This window comes from Anser anser, assembly GCF_964211835.1.
Source record: "Anser anser genome assembly, chromosome: 6".
Taxonomy (NCBI): domain Eukaryota; kingdom Metazoa; phylum Chordata; class Aves; order Anseriformes; family Anatidae; genus Anser; species Anser anser.
Genome location: NC_139726.1, coordinates 2762388 through 2777479, shown reverse-complemented (window position 1 = coordinate 2777479; position 15092 = coordinate 2762388). Strand labels below are relative to the sequence as shown.

General features: G+C 43.1%; 1 protein-coding gene and 1 long non-coding RNA gene across 3 annotated transcripts in view; one reads left to right on the top strand and one right to left on the bottom strand.

Annotated features, from left to right (window-relative positions):
- Positions 1-15092, top strand: part of MBD5 (methyl-CpG binding domain protein 5) — a 135144-nt gene that overhangs the window by 5051 nt on the left and 115001 nt on the right. The gene's annotated exons all lie outside the window — the stretch shown is intronic.
- LOC310901962 lies at positions 5468-11061 on the bottom strand. Its single transcript, XR_014586337.1, has 2 exons — positions 10983-11061; positions 5468-10941 (listed from the first exon to the last, which is right to left on the bottom strand). It is a non-coding gene; the product is annotated as an uncharacterized lncRNA (long non-coding RNA).

The following is a 15092-nucleotide window of genomic DNA, read 5'->3' as shown; positions in this document are numbered from 1 at the left end:
GATATTAAATCCAGGATTATTTTGGTAATTTAGTGAAGGAGGGGTAATCTGAAACGTAAATAGCATCTTAAATATGAGGGCCCTTGGTTCGCAGAATCGGTAGCATGGCCTCGCTGAGAAAAATTCCCAGGTGGGGGAACCAGAACAGTTGTCAATTGTTTGCCCGACAAATCCTGTTGGATCAAATGGTGATATTCTCAGCCTGTAGATAAAGAGAGGTTTGCAATACTGTTGCCTTGTACCCAGCTGCCAAAGAAACGAGCGCGGCCTAACTTAGGAGAAGAGTAGAGGTCAGCCAAAGAAAAGGTAGGCCTACGGAATGCAAGCGGTTTAGTTTTTTTCCATTCAGACTGCTCATGTTGCCAAAAATAATTTTACATTAAATTTAAATTTTCCAATTTTAGATATTTTTAATTTTCAATTCTGGTAGATGGTTGCCAACGCCTTATTTCGGATCGTCTGTTACGGCCTACTAAACTCTTCATATAAACGTGTAAAGCGCTTTTGTCTTCGTTCTGCAAGCTTTTACCTGTATACCAAAACCATGTTTTCTTACATGTCTGTGTATACACGTACGCCTGTATATATTTATTTTCCTATATACACACATTTGTTTGATAGCCCCACCAGAAGGAGCACAAATTTGCTGTGTCCTGATAGTAGGACTCTGCTGGCACTGGCTTTTTCTTCACTCTGTGCACCCAAACTACTCTTGAGCTCGGGGCAAGGGGAGCTGCTGCTTGCTTTTTTTGCTTTTAAGACTCAGATGGAAAGAAGACTTATGTACTTAGTTTTACATAAGCATGCTGTTGACTTCATGAGGTAAAATTTATTTTCTATGTACATAGAAGATGAGCAGAGAAGAAGGTTTTTGCCGGATCACTGTCCGGTCCCTAGGGGAGATGAATTTTTGAATATCTGCTTTTTTTTTTCTTCTTTCCTTTTTTTTTCTTTTTAAGAAGACCCTGCAAAAGTAGGCAAATGACATCATTGACTAAAGAAATTAATTAGTCAAAGATTTGTGGTGAGCCGATTTTCTTAGAACGGAGCTGCCTTCTCTCTTTCATGGTTTATGGGGCAGAAAGGGGGATATGTTGTCCCCTTGTAAGCCTTGTGAGGAAGAAGCTTGGCTCAAACCTGTTATTAGAAGGGTTGGATTCAAGGGGTAGACGTGTTGGTACAAACTGGAGATGCGCTGAGTTTTAGTTGGGTGGTTCTTGGGCATGGCTCCTTGAGATGGGGAGCGCTAAGATCTGCCGGCATTTGAACACTGACTAACTTCGATGCATTTTGAAGAAGGAAAATTATTATTAAGAAAAAAGCTTTTGAAAAATATCATTCCATTTTGCAATCAGACTATATTATCTTCGCTTTAAGATACTCTGGTTGGGTTTTGGCTTTATTTTTTGTCCCTCCCCTCAGAGCACGTTTCTCGAGGACAGCCCCATTTGAGAACGTGCAAGTCACGTTCCTCAGAGGGCTCCCGCTCCTACCACCTTAGGAAAGGTTAGGCTTTTTCAAGGTACGGTTTCAAAATATTTTCCCTTCTTTAAGGTTTTGTCACACAGGAGTTCTTGCCGAAGGATTTCTTGGCCGTTTTAGAGACTGTAATCTAGTTAAAAGGTTTGTTTATGCTTCCCATCTCTGCTCTGCTGATGGTATTAGAGCGCAGGCCAGAGCCAGGCAGCTAACTGTTTATAACATTCAAACTTCAATTAAAGCTGCAGCCTGCAGTTTACTAAATATCAATATGTTCGGGGCAGCTGCAAATAATTGCCAGAAATGATGAAAATAGCCTGGTAGCTTAGGATTTCTCTCTTTCTCGGTATGTTCCTTTGAACTTTTTTACTTGTTATTCTTTTCATATTTAGAATCTCGCATACATATTCAGACTCAAAAATGCTCTGCACTAAAGGCTGCCCATGAAAGACTGAAATCTATATTTGGGGCTGCATCTTTTCAAGGCAAAACAGGAATTGATTTCAGTGGAAGTTTTCTCCTACGTAAGCACCGTGGAATATGTTACTCCCTATTGAAGCAGGTATCAGAATACTTCTGCCGTAACTGCTGCATGGCCTGCTCTCTGAATTCAAAGCACCCCTGATTTTTCTCTACTAAGATAATTTAAACGTTTAGGGCTGTGAAGTCCCACCGTCTCAGGATAGCGAGGATGTGCTATATTTAATGGAAAGTAACACGATTAACGTCTTGGGTTTTGTGTTTTTTTTAGATGTGAACTAATAGCATAGATTTCATTCAATGCTCTAAACTTCGGGATGATGTTTGTGTTTAAGGATTATGTGTTTAAAAATATGTGAATTGTTGGAGCTTTTTAAATCATGGGTGATTTTCCTTGAGGTCTGCCTTGGTGTCGTTAGGCAGTGGAGCAAGTACGTGTCTGTAGGCCATCTGAACTGAAGAAGCAAGCCTTATCTGGCCTGTAGGCTATTGGTTCCTCACCTCTGTTTTAAAATTAGTAAAATCATTTGCAGCGTGATTCATTTCTAAAAATTACTTGTCCATCTGTGCAGAGCGTACTATCTATAAAGTTGCAGTGCTCACTGTGGTGGTGTGGATGTTTTTGCTGAAAGCTGGATTATACTTCCAACATCTTTGTTAGGGTTTTGCATTGCACCTCAGCAGAGTTACTGTTCCTCGACGATACCCCAAATTACATGCCTAATAAAGATGTATTTATGATATTGCTGTGTAAGATGACTTTAATTTTTTGATTTATCAGTCAGATACATTATTTGCACACTTGATATTTTGTGATTAAAATCCTATGTGGTAAAGCTGGGGGGGGGGGGGGGGGGAAGGTCTATTTTGTTTTCACCAATGTCAGTGCGTGGATGTTTGTTAATAGGTGCTGGATCAAGCCCTAAACGTGAATTTTTCACAAGTTCTAACTTCACTGAAGGTACTGGGGGAGTGAGCAGTTCCAACCGTGTAATGATCTTGTAAGCTGGTCGTTAGGCGACTTCTTAATCAGCTGGTATGTGGATTCCTAGTGGATCACCTTACATATTTAGCTTTCTTCCTGTGCTTGTGGTTTTTGCTGGTCTTTTTCCCATGCTCCTTTTTTTTTTTTTCCTCAAAACTTCAGTTATGAATCAGTCTTGATCATTTTTTGTAACTCAGAAGTCCGTATCTGATGTAAGAGCTCTGCTGAGAGTCTACAGACTCGTGGAGAGGTCGGACTTAGGGAGCGTACCCCAGAACTGAAAAATAAGCAACAAATTAAAAGATAACTTTTAAGTCTTTTTTTTTTCCAATGTAAAAGGAACTTAAGAATACTTCATGCAAGTGAAAGTATTCCTGTTTAGTAGGACCTACATAACTTTTCTTAAATAATAATTATCAGAGCAATAACGGTTAGAAAATTAATGCATAAATCTTGCAGAAGTTGTCCACATTTTTTTTCTTTTATCTGAAAACAGCTAATCTGCTTTCTCCAAGTATTGATCTACTCTGAAGAAAACTAAGTTTAAGTTTATTTGGTTTTGGTTTTTTAAGTTATGGCTTTGAAAGAATGACCTGAAACCCATTTATCCTGTGGTGCAACTGTTGGAAGTATGTTATTCCTATTCTTAATATTATTGTTTTTAACAAAACAGTATGAAAGGTCTTACTATTCAGCTTTTGCTAATTATTGCAAATAAGTATAATACTAGTATCTGTATGTCTGCAATGTTTCTGAGCTCCTATTGTAGAAGAAATGAAACAGTAATTAAAGAGTATTGTTTTGGTAGAAGTAATCAAAATTCATAAGTAATGTAACAAAATTTTTCATGTAATGGTGGTGAATGTAATATTCGCTGCTAACTGCTGGTGAGCCTTAAACTGAAGGTATCTTAAAGCACCTCCAGTTATCGGTGTCTCGGAGACAAAGCTCCGTAGCATCCTGGTGACTTCTATTTAGTGTTCTGCTGTGGGCTCGGAAGGTCTCTACAACAGAGGTCTCCACAGACAGGTGCTGTTTTAGGATTAGGTTATCCAAATACTTACATTCATCAAAAATCTGCAAATAATTACTGCCTTTTTAATCTCTGCGTTAATCCTGTCCAGTATAATGCACGGTTTCTCCATCCCCACCTTGCATAGGCTTTCCCCAGCTTCCTCTTTACCTCGTGCTGCGTTTCTGCCCCGCAGGAGCTCGGTGGCACCGACCGTCCCTCACCGTGAAACCTGCTGGTGCTCTGCGTTTGGAAAGCCACAATAAACCTGAAGTTTCAGAGGACGCGTCACCGGGTAGAAATAAGTTTATTGTTGTGCATTCCAAGCAGGGCGAAGCTGCCTCCTCCAGAGGAGCGAGCTTCTTCAAGCAGTGAATGAGCATCCTGCCGCCGTGTGCGAGGTTGGGTGTGCTGACTGCGTGCGAGGCAGCATCTTCTGCTTGCCGTCAGAGAGAGGGAAGTTGGACCCGAGAGCCTCTGGCGTGTTGTGGGCAGGAACGCTGCCTGATGGGGCAGTGGGCAGGGACAGGGAGACGGCTAGATCTTACGGGAGGGAGCTGGTGGCCTTCCAGGGACACAGGTAGGGAGCCCTGCCTTTGATTCTCATGCAGTATCAACTGGGGAGTGCTGCTTAATAACAGGCTCTGCTTAAGGGAGAGTCACAGGATGACTTGATCACAAAAAGAAAATGAAGAGGCATCTGACTGCTATCAGGCTCATGCATACATTGACGGTATTTTTACTAGACTTGGAAGACTAAAGGTTGCTACAGTCTTGATCATCAGACAGGCGTGGATGGCAAGCCCCATTGTCTTCAAGCGACAGCCAGTATCAGCAGAAAAGAATGCTTGAATATCTTGAGGACTTTGGCCTAGATGTTTGGGTTTCCAGGAGTGAAGTCTCTAGGCAACTGAATGCATGACTTGGGTTCAGCTCTCTGCTTTGTCCTGCTTCGGTTCTGTCTCGTGGCTGTGAGTTCGGCTGGGGGGGAACATCAGAGAGCTCAGCCATAAGCAGGTCTCTTTCCAAAGACCTACATGTTTAAGTTTTCATGAGGCAAAGCATCCCGTCATTATATTCTGAGAAGGGTGACTGAAATGCTCAGCATACCTTCTCTGGCTCTCCATTATTTTGTTTACTTTGACTATATTCTTTCTCATTCGTCTCTAAAGTAAACGTTTCTAAGCCACTACTGTATGTGCAAGTGGCTTTTGTTATTTATTTCTGAACCTCCCCATTTTTTAATGCATCTTTTCGACATCAGATGACCAGAAGTAAACACAGTATTCCTAGTGAGGGGAAACCACTGATTTATATGGATTATTATAATCCAACATCACGCAAGCAAAATCAAAAAATAGTTTGACTACCTAATGATTCAGAAATGCATAAGCCTTGCCAAAATTTTTAGCATTTGTTAGCTTTGCACTTGAGCAAATGCATTCTGGTAGAGAATTTAACTTATTTTTTAACTCTTGTCTTCAGAGTTTTAAGACTGTGAATTTATTTCACAGAAACAGAAGCATATGTTTTACAATTAATAAAAACATGAGAATTATTTTAAAAATGGCTCGCATCTTCCTTTTCTGATTAAGATTTCCAGGCAAATATATAGGAACAAACAGTCTTGTATTGGTTACAGACAAAAGTCTTTTATTGAACAGGAGCCTTAACATGACGTATGGTATTTTCTAGTTTAAGATAATGGCCCAAAGTATGGCTTAAGCCATAGGAAATAAGCTCGGTGTACCTTAGTGAGGAAATAAGCACCCCTTGAATAACATTCCTACTTCGGCAGAAATAGGAACAAATATTTTTGAGGAACCTGAGCAGAAGTAGGAACCAGATGTGTTGATTTTTATTTATTTATTTAAAGTTTTAACAGCCTACATTTTAAGAGTTATTTTCTGATCCCTTTGAATGCAATGACTGACTAGTTGTGTGCCTCTTCTGGACAGTGTCTTTGTGTGTTTGTCAATCCTCCTGGAGCCTTGGTATTACAGTAATGCAGAATAATAGTAATAACGAGGGATATTTTTGTCATTGACTTCTCTGAAAATGATTTTGGACTTAATACAGTGGAATGATTTTAAATAGTTCCGTAAAGAATAAGAAAAGAGAAGTGATAATTTAGGGTGAACAGTAGAGGAGATCTCTAATAATGAGAGAAACTTGATTTCTCAATTTACTTTCTATTGGACAGCTTAAATTCCAGTTGCTGATACTGTTCTGTGTCAGCTTCCTCGTGTTTGTATTGGCTAGAAGGGAATGTCTTTGAACTTAAAAGAAATGAACTTATTTTTTTATCCCTTTTTTCCTGTTCAAGACTTTAAGTATTTTGGGAGAGTATTTTTTTTTTAAATTTGTTTTTCTCTAAACTGCAACAGCTGTACAACTTCCTTATAAATAAATATTCTGATATAATTCTGCCAAAAACATGAGAAAGGGATTTGTTCAATCAGCTGAAATAAAATTTATCTGCGAAGTAGCAACAAGTTAGGTATTTTTCCCATAGTTCAGTATCTGATGAATATGTTAATAAGTAATTGTTTTAAGGTAGAAAAACAGACTAAAGAGGATTTTTTTTTTAATTTAGATTTTATATAGCAATGCACTGGCCGATTGACTATTTGACTTCGGATAGATGCAGAGGTGGGTGGATCTAACAAAGTGATAATGCCTGTTCTGCAGGAAAAATAAATGCACCATCAGCATCTGGATTAATCTGTCCCGATCCTTCTTGTTAGGTATTTTTCTCGCTATTATGAAATAGGAAATTTTGTAGTCCAATTTGGTTTGGATTAAAGTGAGGAAAATAAACTTCCCCAACATTTAAGTATGAGATATTAAATGGGAAATACTTGGAGATTTGGAATGCTCAGGAGTGCTGGCCTCACTTTTATTTATAAACAGGGAGTTTTACGTTACTTTTATGTAGCTTCTTGTACTGTGGCTTTAAAGTAAAGTAACAATGCTTATTCTACATAGAAAAGTAACATATGTTCTCTGAGCTATTAATGTTTTGTTGTTGGTTTTGATACTGTGTACTGTGATTCAGTGTTCCCATTTTAATATTGGTATTAACTTGAGAGTTAATACATTTTCCATAATAATAAAAAAGTCTGGACAGAAAACTGTGTTTCCATAGAGGAGAGAACTGCCTTCCTCAATTTGAGTAGTGTATGTTTGTGTACGTTCGTATGCACCTTTTTGTGGAGCTGCGTGATTTGATAGGATTATCTGATAGAGCTCCTTCCCTTCAGGTACTGGATGGGACTTGCACATCTCAGAGAGGTGAGCTTATGTCTAGCAGTGGAGCGTAGCACGCTTTCTCCGTGCAATGGAAAAAGAAATTTATGACTTGGGCAAAACATTTTCCTCATTTCTATAGAGACTTGTGTATTTAGTGTCCAAAAAACTTTTTCATAAATATAACTACAGAATACCTAAGGCTATTCAATTCATCTTTTCAAGGGCAAAGGAATTTTTTTTCTTTCTTTTTTGATTAAATTTTTTGAGAAGGGGAGCTGTCAGAACTAACTTTATAGTTTTTCCTTTGTTGAATCGTCACTCTATAAAATTTTATTTTAGCAGATTTGATACGAGAAGCAAGAAAACGATAGACGAGTAGGGCACAGAAGAAAGTTGCAGGTTATTAAATCTTTTCAAGGAAGAAGGGAAGTAGTTCAGCATGCTCGCAGAGGTTCCTGTGTCAGCATTTGAGAAGCCTGGAAGAGATTATCTGCAGCCAACAGTAGGTAGCTCCGGACAGGATGTGGAGGGAGCACTGAGCCACCAGCGTGAGGGAACCGGAGGTGCTGGCCTGCGTCAGGAGCCCTCCTGCTCTTCTCGTGAATGCTCGTGTCTCCAAATAGACGTTTTAATGGGCTTTTTGCTGCTTTTTTTCTTTTTTTTTTTTTTAACTCTTTTTGAGAGTGGATTTGTCATTATGGAGCAATGATAGCAACTCGAACGGATAAATTAAATGCTTGTTTGTTTGTTGGGGCGGTGGGAGGAGGTGTTTCTCCTCCCCATGCTGCTGTCCATGTCTGTGTACGTTTCATTGAGAGGATTTGTCCCTCTCTTGAAGTCACGGGCAGTGCTCATAGAACTGGGTGAGGATCGCTGGGCCACTGGGTTCTGCTAACAGCGCCTGCTGCGTTCTCCCCGGGAGGTGGGCTGCCGTCCGGGCGTATCGCTGCCCACACGCGCTGGTCCGTGCCCTCCCTGCCCGTGCTGCCCAGCCGGATTTTGCTGTGTCCGGCAGCAAAGCCGTCGATTTGACAGCGGCATTTGAAAAAACAACAAGCGCGCATATTAGCCGTCCTCCCCAGCCTTGTGAACTGGTAATGCTTCTGGAACGTACGCTGCAGACAGCGGGGTGTGTACGTATTGAAGAGCGGAGCAGGTGGAGCCAGATACGCCGTGCTGAACTATCGAGCCTGTAAGATCAGTCATGCCCTTGCCAGTTGAGACTTGCGTTGGACTTGCATGTATCACGAGCATTATCCTCTCCTGAGATGCCATTCGCACAGAAAAATTGTTGTTTTAGGCTCAGGGGAATGGCCTGGCTAGGTGCTTGACTTGTGCCGACCCCCTGCCCTAGTGAGGGTCAGTACAGCACACGGTAACGTTGCAGAACACGCCTGTGCAAAGACCCACGCAAGCGTGAGCACGCAGGGATCCTGCTTGCAGAGCCCCATACCTCTGCCGTGCTGTCTGTGACCCAGATGTGTAGAGCTGCATCTTGCAGTTGTGCTTAATTGCTGCTTTCTGAATCGCTGTAACCGGTCGGTGAGTTAGTACGCTGTGAAAGAATGTGTTTGTCCTCCTGAAGCTCTCTTGCACAAGTGTTTCCCATCACCTTTTTTAAGCTTGGATACAGCTGGTTCAATAATATTCCTTGGTTCTGCCTCCCAGCCAGTGCCAAAGCCCGATTCTGCCGCTGTCGGATGAGCTGCACCTGCTTGGGGCTGAACGTCGGTGTCAGCAGGTGACAACCTGATGTTCGGTGAGAATTGGGGACCGCGTCCCACCAGCCACGGAGACTTGTAGAAGGCACTGGCTGCTCTCAGAGGGGGGAGTTACGGCAGGCTGGAGAAATGGGTTACATGCACAAGCTACTGCGGCTTCTGCAGCTGCCTTCTGCTGCAAGGCACATAAAATGAGATGAAGTTTTACAGATATGAATACTAAAGACACTTGAGAGCATCTACAAAGTTGGTCAGTCGTACATGGAACTTGTCTGACAGAATACCAGTTCTCACTTCCCTGGCTAGATGGAGGACAAGTACTACAGCGGCCCAAAACCAGGTGGACGTTATCCAAACACCAACAGTTTGGGGATTGGGCGTATGTCTTAGGAACTTGTCATTTCTGCAGTCATGGAGACGCTCGTTAAAAGCGCCACACGCAGCATGCAGTTTACTGACAAATGACAAACACAACAAACGTATCTGAAGTGAGTGATAGCTGGCTTTGGAGAGGATGGTCTTCACTGGTTTGATCGTGTTTGCATCTGTGCATGAGATTTCAGTTGTGAAGACTGCTATCTGGTAGCGCAGGTCTCTGTTAACCGTATTAACTCTCTTCCAGTAACACATATAACAAGCTTGTGTTGGCAAAGTGTGCAGTTTCACGCAGCTGGGAAGATGTACTGTTAATTTATCTAGGCCATGATGGGCCTGTACTTTCTGAACAACACGATTTTTAAGAGGAATATTCCAGTGCTGTTTCAGAGGATTTTGCCCATGTGGCACCTGGGTGACCACAGAGTCCCTCATACGGCCAAGTTTAAATTACAGACTTACAGCTATAGGGCAACAAGCATTTTGTACCTCAAACCCAGCTGGTGTGATGTGAGGTGGTGCCATGCTGTGCCCTGCTCAGCACCAAGCGTGCGCGTTACTGCTCTAGTGTGAGCCACGCATGGGACAAGTGCTGCTTAGCAAGGAGCGTGGCTTAGTCTTGGGGTCTTTGCCTTGCATGAAGTCCAAGGAAGAAAAAATCTATTGGAAAAATGTATTGCTGTGCTAGGAAGGAGAATGTGCTGTTCTCTTGTGTGGCTGTTGGTTTATTTCATTACGTGCTGCTATCGCAGAGCCTTAGATGCTTCAGTAACAGCGTTAGGATTTAGGTACAGTTTTCTGATTCTTCCTCCAAAACTTAAAACAATGTATTTACAAAAAAAAAAAAAGTTTTAAAAATAAATCATTAAATTAACCAAAAGTATGTGCAAAAGTATTCAGTTCCTTGTCCACTGGTAAGTTCATAGTTAGAACAGCCTGGTAAAACAGAAACAGATGCAAAGTTGTGTCCTTGGAGGAATGCTACGAGGAGTCCAGAATGGCTCCTTTTTCCTGCACTGGGACCTCCACTAGATTGCTGTATTCAATGGCTTTTCTAGCACAGATGAGAGGGCCCAGATCAATGATGTAATTTACCGTTTTAGACCTTAATTTCTATTTTTAAGCAAGTGAAAACTTAAATTTTTGCCTTTGGGGTTTGGGAGCATCTTGTGAAGGAGCATCTGTCCTCTGACCGGTTTGGATTATGAAGCCAGAATAAATACTGGAGGGAGAGCATACTAAACTTATAAAATATCAACCCGAGCAGAACAAAAGGATTCTTTCTATCTCCTGCCTGAAAAATACTCTGATTCTTCCCCACCCCCAACAGAAGGAATAAATGAACAAAGAGTTCAGCTGAACTAAGACAACAACAGGCGCAGAAAAGGTAAAAAAAGCCGAAAGCGGAGGGGAAAGCTGAAAAGGAGGGTCATAAATGATTAGTTGCGTGATACGCAGGTTGTTAATGCTGTTAATGATTGAGCTGTGTGTTGGGGGCTACGAAGGGTTAGCAGACCGCTCCGCTCAGGAATGCCACCGCGTCTGACTGCAGCGAGCACAAGTAGAGGCAGCGGGGTGACGGCGAGGCCTCGAGGCCTGCCAGCGGCCACAGTGGGGTGACAGCGAGGCCTCGAGGCCTGCCAGCGGCCACAGTGGGGTGACAGCGAGGCCTCGAGGCCTGCCAGCGGCCATGTTCCCCCCGCTGGCGCTCCCCAGGCCTGCACAGGGCGAGGAGGCCGAGCACAGATGGCTTCGGGGCTCTTGGGAGCTTCCTTCAGCGCCTGGCTGTATTGGGGCTCACCGAGACACTCCTCCGATGCTAATAACTATATGGCACTATTGAGTTACCGCTGTGGTAGAGTTACAAGGAGCGTGGAAGTTTACAGAAATATGCAGCAATACTTGCCGGACCTGTAAATCTGGTCTGGGAGTTGGGTTTGGTTATTTGTTGGTGCCTTTTTTGGGGTTGTTTTTTTGTTATTGTTTTTTAGGGTTTTTTAATAAATGCAAACTTCCTAAAAACAACCGATAGTTACATATTTAAGTTATTTGCCCTTGCTTTGAGCCTGCCTTAGTTGTTACAGAGGTCAGTAAAACTGTTAGTGGTAGCTTTGCAGTTAAAACCATCCAGTGTCTTGCGTGCAGGATCCCTCCTAACTGTAATGTTGTTGTTTAAAAGCCAGAAGTCACTTCCCCTCTTTTACCCCGTCAGTATAAAGATTGCAGTTACCACTAACTCAGCTGCAGCCCTGGCTGCTTCTCCTCTGGTTTTTATTTAGGCTCACTGACTCAGACTCCTGGGTTGTGTCCCTAAGGGTGGTGACCTTAAAGAGGACTCGCAGGAGCGCTGTGACTTGCTCTGTGTTTTGTTTTGCTGTTCCAGTCTGAAATCATCCTGCTGCCGATCATAAACCTATCACGCCAAATCTGGTCATGAGGTCTGGATTTAGAAACCGAGGAGGAACCTTCCGGGTTCCCTGTAACGGAGATGGAAAGAGGAGGAATATGCAGGCTTGTCATTTCCTTAGAGAGGAGGCTGTTCGGTTTCCAAACACACTTCTGGTGCTGTACAGCAGTATGATCAGCCTCTTATCTGTGTTACCATTGTAAATAAAGGGATGTATTTTTCTGATGTCTCTCCCAAAGTCATAGACCCTTCTATACTCTGAACAGCTCTTGGGAGTGCTGCTGGCATGGCAGGCCCTCCAGTAGGCTGCTGGAGTTTGGCTGATTCGTAGGGATCATGCAAAATTGTGAAAAGGTGTATGTGAGGAGTACTTGGTTTTGAGCATTACAAGATCTGGGGAATAATCAGGTTAAAAAAAAAAAAGCCGGAATGTGCCGACCGCTGTAGGAATACTTAAACATGACAAATTACCCTCCCCCCTGCCGTTTGTGGAAAAAATCATTAGTCCAAACCACATATTTGTACGTGCTTTTGTTTTACCTACTGATGGTACGCGATCTGGGGCAAAACATGTCTGAGTAAAGCTCTTGGCATATTCTACATGGGAATTCAACTACGAGCAATGTATCAAGTTAGCACAATTTACATTAATTAGCAAAACTCATCAGCTGCCAGTCAAACTACTCTGAGCTCCAGTTTTGGATATGCAAGTTTATGCTTAGTGGGGTAGCATGAGTACAGTAACCAAAGCACGGTAACTGCTGGCTGCTAACTGTTGCAGAAATTTGAGCTGACTCTTGCTGCGAAGGTGAGCGATTGCTTGCAAGGAAGCTCCTGATGCTTGGAAGTTGTTCCTACAGCAAACTGCGACGGTGTTGGGTGTGTGTTCCCTCTGCTTCTGGCTTGTTACCGGCTGGGGCTGCTTTGCTCCTTCATAACGTAACCCGCAGGATAGTAAATGCAGCAGTACAGTAATACAGTGATGAATCCGTCAGTAAAAGAGAAGTGTCACCTGTTTGTGTTTCTTCCTCAGAAGTTATTCAAGACTTTATGTAAAACATTGCATTAAACCTTAGCGTACAAAAGCAGAGATCCACGTACCACATTGCTGTGTAAATTCAGAGTCATCTGTGAACAGGATTTGGGGGAAATAATGCTCATTCTCCTCACCGACCCCCCCCCCCCCCAAAAAAAAACCATCTCCTTCTAAAAACTTCTGAATTTTGGCAGCTGTTTTTAGCCATGAGGAAGAAAAAATGCACGTGGCTGAATTGTCTCTCGCTGGCGTTTCCAGGTATCATTTAGGAATGTTTTATGGTACGATTGCGCTCTCCTGCAATAGACATAGTATCCATACTCATAAATAATTTGTGCTGCTTCTGAACTGGCCTCCTTTAGAACCTGCTTTGCTAGCAGTAAGTTCTGAATGAAAACCCACTCGATAAACTTGGCTTCAGCAGATAACTGGCAGGCATCTGCATCAGGAGCTGCGTCCTCTGTGAAGCAGCCTCTTGCCATCCATCAGCTCGTGGAAAAACAGCCTCCAAACTGGCATCGGTGCGTCTCAGAGCAGGCACTGCAGGTACCTCCTTGTCACACCTCCCTGAAGCTGCCCTGGCCATCCGCAGCCTTCTCTTCCAGAAGACATCCAAAGCTGTTCTCCTGTCTCCCCATTCAGCAGAGTGCAGGGAAGATGCCCCAGGCGGCCATCTGAACCTAGAAGAAAATGCCGTGTTAGCGTTTATCCAGGGCAATGGACCTCACCAGGGTCACCCAGACACCTGCTGGGCTTCAGTGATCAAGGTGGGGAGTCTCTGATGACCCAGTCCTGGCAGAGATCACTGACAGTATCGTGCTTGCTCTTTTACGTGTGTGTGCTTACGGACCATAAATTACTCATTTCTGCCTTTTCTGTACAGCACAGGAAGATTTTCTGGCATTAAAGTAGATTGTCTCAATTTTGGAATTTTTCTTTCTAAAAAGAAGCCTTTTTCCTGCAGAAGAAATGTTAGAGAAAAGTTTTCTTGAATCAGAATGCGTTTACAAAGCGGTGGCTGGCTCCCACCCCCAGGTTAACAACTACTGCTGCTAGCAAGCCCATCAGGTACAGCAAAGTAGTCCTGGTGAAGAGAGGGGTAGAAAGTTGCCGCCGCCCGGTCTAGCGACATGAGGAGGAGAACAAATGCCCTGCTTTAGATGAGAACTTGAATTATAAACAGCTGAGGGAAGTTCTCCGTCCCACACTAGTATTTATTGTCCGGGATGTGTTTTCGTGCTTTGTGAGGCTTTGCGGCCAAAGTTCACCTGCCTGCTGGAAGTCTTTGCTGTTACCGGCGGAGGGTGAGGTAGGTTCTTCTGGCACACGGTGCCTGCAAATTCATAGGTAAAGGAGGCTTAGCTTCTGTCTCAGGCTAGCCTAAGGTGCTTTTAGGTACGTTTGGGTCCTGATGAGGCTTTTCAGTTAGCAGTGGTGCGTTCTGTGCTGTGTGACACGCAATTATGAATTTGTCATGAGCACCCCGGTAACTTGGAAGGGGGAAGAGATGTTATAAGGGTGTTTGGAAGAAGTATTTGTAAACCCGGGGAAGTTCTGTGCTAGAACCTTTCAGATTAGTCTGACAGCTGCTGCTTGTTCCCTGGAGCATCCGATTCTTTGCCACAGCCATACTGCTGCTTGGAAAGCTGAGCGCTACTCACGTGGGGTCACTGCGGTCCCTCAGTAAGGTGGGAGCTGATACCTCTGGCTGAGAGACTGAACGGGGACTTTTTGTAAATACGTGGAGATGAAGCATACCTCGGTAGGTTTCTCTTGTCTCTGTAAGAAATAAGGTTACGTGGATTTTACTCTTTGGTAGTTTCCTTATTTTTCTTCTGCAGAAAAAGTTCAGCCATATTATCGAAGTCATCCTCGTTCCTCTACCTTCTATTTTTTATGAAATATTTCCCCACAGTTCCTCTGTATCACTTGTATACCTAGAGCTGTCTTAAAATGAGGGGCTATTGCTGTTGTTAATTGAGTCCGATGTCTTTACTGTTGAATTCTGCTACTGCATGTGGACAAAAATAGTGCTGCTTTTTATTCTGAAGCATTTCTTTTAAAACAGGCTTGTTTCCGAAGCCTGCATGTTGCTGGCTTTTGAACATGGCAGTTCCCTGTCAATCGGTTGCACTTCTGTAACCTCAGATTTGGCCCATGGTGAAATTTACCCTGCCTCACTGTAACCTGGGAGGGATGTCCCACGCAGACACAATTCTCAAGGCTTCGGTGCAACAGCACACAAACCCTTTTTTGTTGGAAAAAGTAATGGGGAGAGCTTTGTCCCAACCAACCCATTTCTTAGGAACGATGAGGCTAAATTTTCTACCAGCATCTAAACCTGG